The 2,309-nt window shown below is 44.0% G+C and overlaps 1 non-coding gene across 1 annotated transcript; it reads left to right on the top strand.

Annotated features, from left to right (window-relative positions):
* The first annotated feature begins 2,178 nt into the window (after window positions 1-2,178).
* On the top strand, window positions 2,179-2,309 carry LOC123576287. The gene has a single exon (XR_006701297.1). It is a non-coding gene; the product is annotated as a small nucleolar RNA SNORA72 (small nucleolar RNA).

Here is a 2,309-nt window from a genome sequence, read left to right as displayed (position 1 = left end):
CATTGTGAACAATTTTAAAATCAAGGATGGTAAGGGGGACCCTGGGTGGCTTAGTCGGTTGAGTCTGACTCTCGATTTTGGCTCAGGTCATGACCTTGAGGTTGTGGAAGTGAGCCCCATGTCGGGCTCTGCACGGACAGTGAGGAGCCTGTGTGGGATTCTCTCTCTCTTCCTCTCTCTCTCTCTGCCCGTCCCCTGCTCGTTCTCTCTCTCCCTCCAAAATAAATAAATAAACATTTAAAAAATACAATAAAGGATGTCAAGATTATAAGGAAAGTAAAAATTCCCTCCCTTGGCAAGCTCTTGTTTGTAAGGGACAAATCCAGTTTTTTCGTCTTTTCGATTTGGTTTATTTTTAAAATCCAAGCAACACTAGAAGGTCTAGATTTCAATACTACCGATAGGATAATACACGATTAATTCTACACTTTTTGGAATCCTGAATCTGCCATTGCAAAAAAGAATCCTGGATTAGATCCTGGAACAGAGAAAAGACATTTACATGGTAACTGGTGAAATCCAAACAAAGTTTGGGGTTTAGGGGATATTAAGATACCAGTGTTGATTTCTGGGTTTTGACAAATGTCCTTTGCAACGTAAGAACCTCAGGAAAACTGAAACAGGGTGGGGAGCACACAGAACGCTCTGTACTATCTTTGTGCCTCTTCTGTAAATCTAAAATTGTCCAAAATATAAACTTTACAGACCAAAAAAAAAAAAAAAAAAAGACTAATGGCAATTAAATACTAGAGGAAAACATGTTTTATCGTAGGTGCTGTTTGTTTTTTTTAAGTTTGTTTGTTTGTTTGTTTATTCCTTTTGAGAAAGAGAGGGAGAGGGAGAGGAAGCACAAGCAGGGGAGGGGCAGAGAGGGAGAGAGAGAGAATCCCAAGCAGGCTCTGTACTGGCCTGATGCAGGGCTCGAACCCACAAACTGTGAGACCCTGACCTGAGCCTAGATCAAGAGTCGGACGCTTAACCGACTGAGCCACCCAGACACCACTTTAGGTGCTGTTTTATACAAAAGATTTTATTATACCTCCACGGGGCACCTGGGTGGCTCAGTCAGTTAAGCGTCTGACTTCAGCTCAGGTCATGATCTCGCTGTCCAGGAGTTCAAGCCCAGTGTTGGGCTCTGTGCTGACAGCTCGGAGCCTGGAGCCTGATTGGGATTCTGTGTCCCCCTCTCTCTCTGCCCCACCCCTCCTTGTGCTCTCTCTCTGTCTTTCAAAAATGAATAAACATAAAAAAAAAAAAAGATTTTATTATACCTCCAAATACTGAGCAAGCAACAGCTATTATATTGCAGTTTTTTGTGGGTTTTTTTTTTTTTTTTTGTTGTTGTTGTTGTTTTAAATAACAACAAAGCAGGGGCTCCTGAGTGGCTCTGTTGGTTGACCAATAGGTCCTGATTTCCGCCCAGGTCATGATCTCACGATTTGTCAGATCCAGCCCCCCACTGGCTCTGTGCCAACAGTGTGGAGCTTGCTAAGGATTCTCTCTTTCCCTCTCTCTCTGCCCCTCCCCACTCAAAAGAAATAAGTAAACATTAAAAAAAGAAAAGTAACAACAAAGCACATTTCACTTTCTAGTCGCACTTTTCCCTCCTAATTGGTATTACCATCATTTCTTATTCTTTTCCATTGTCACCTGTGTGGTCCTTTACCTACCAATGACAAACCATTTCTAAAAGCAAGGTTGCGCAGAAGCTTTGTATTTTGATTCTTAGAAATGAGACCGATCTGCTTTCAAGTGAAGGACTAAAGAGGAATTTAATTCGCGGAATAGAAACAGTCTCTTCTGTTTTGCGTTTGCCCAGATGTCAATGTTGTTTCTTTGGAGGGTGGGAGGTGGGGGTGGGGAACGTTTGCAGAAAAAAGGTCAAGAACAAGGGCCCTCCCTTCCCCTGGCCCCAGGCCGGACTGGGTGGAGCCACGTCCCTGAGTGGCAGGAGGCTGAAGGTAGTATCTGATTGCCATTGCCAGGAAGGATCTGGAGCCCAGGCTGATCCATCCCCTTCGAGTCGATTGATGAGCATCTCAGCTGTGCTCACAGCAGGTTCAATGCCTGAGCCCCTTCCCCCGTTTCCTGGTCTTGGTCCAAACTCTAGAGAGCCCTGGAAAGTTGGACAGGTAACTGGACTTGATTTCATTGACGTAGCAAAAAAATGATTCGCTACCACAACTATTCTCGCTGTTCTGGTTTTGTAATAATCAGGGCAGGCTAAACATTCTCTATATAAGACCGTGCATGTGTCCTCAGACCTAGTTCTTTCCCTAGCTCTGGTGTTATCAATGCTGGTGATAAAC

This window comes from Leopardus geoffroyi, chromosome C2 (assembly GCF_018350155.1).
Source record: "Leopardus geoffroyi isolate Oge1 chromosome C2, O.geoffroyi_Oge1_pat1.0, whole genome shotgun sequence".
Classification (NCBI taxonomy): domain Eukaryota; kingdom Metazoa; phylum Chordata; class Mammalia; order Carnivora; family Felidae; genus Leopardus; species Leopardus geoffroyi.
Note: the sequence above shows the minus strand (reverse complement) of the source record. Positions and strands in the feature narration are given on the sequence as shown.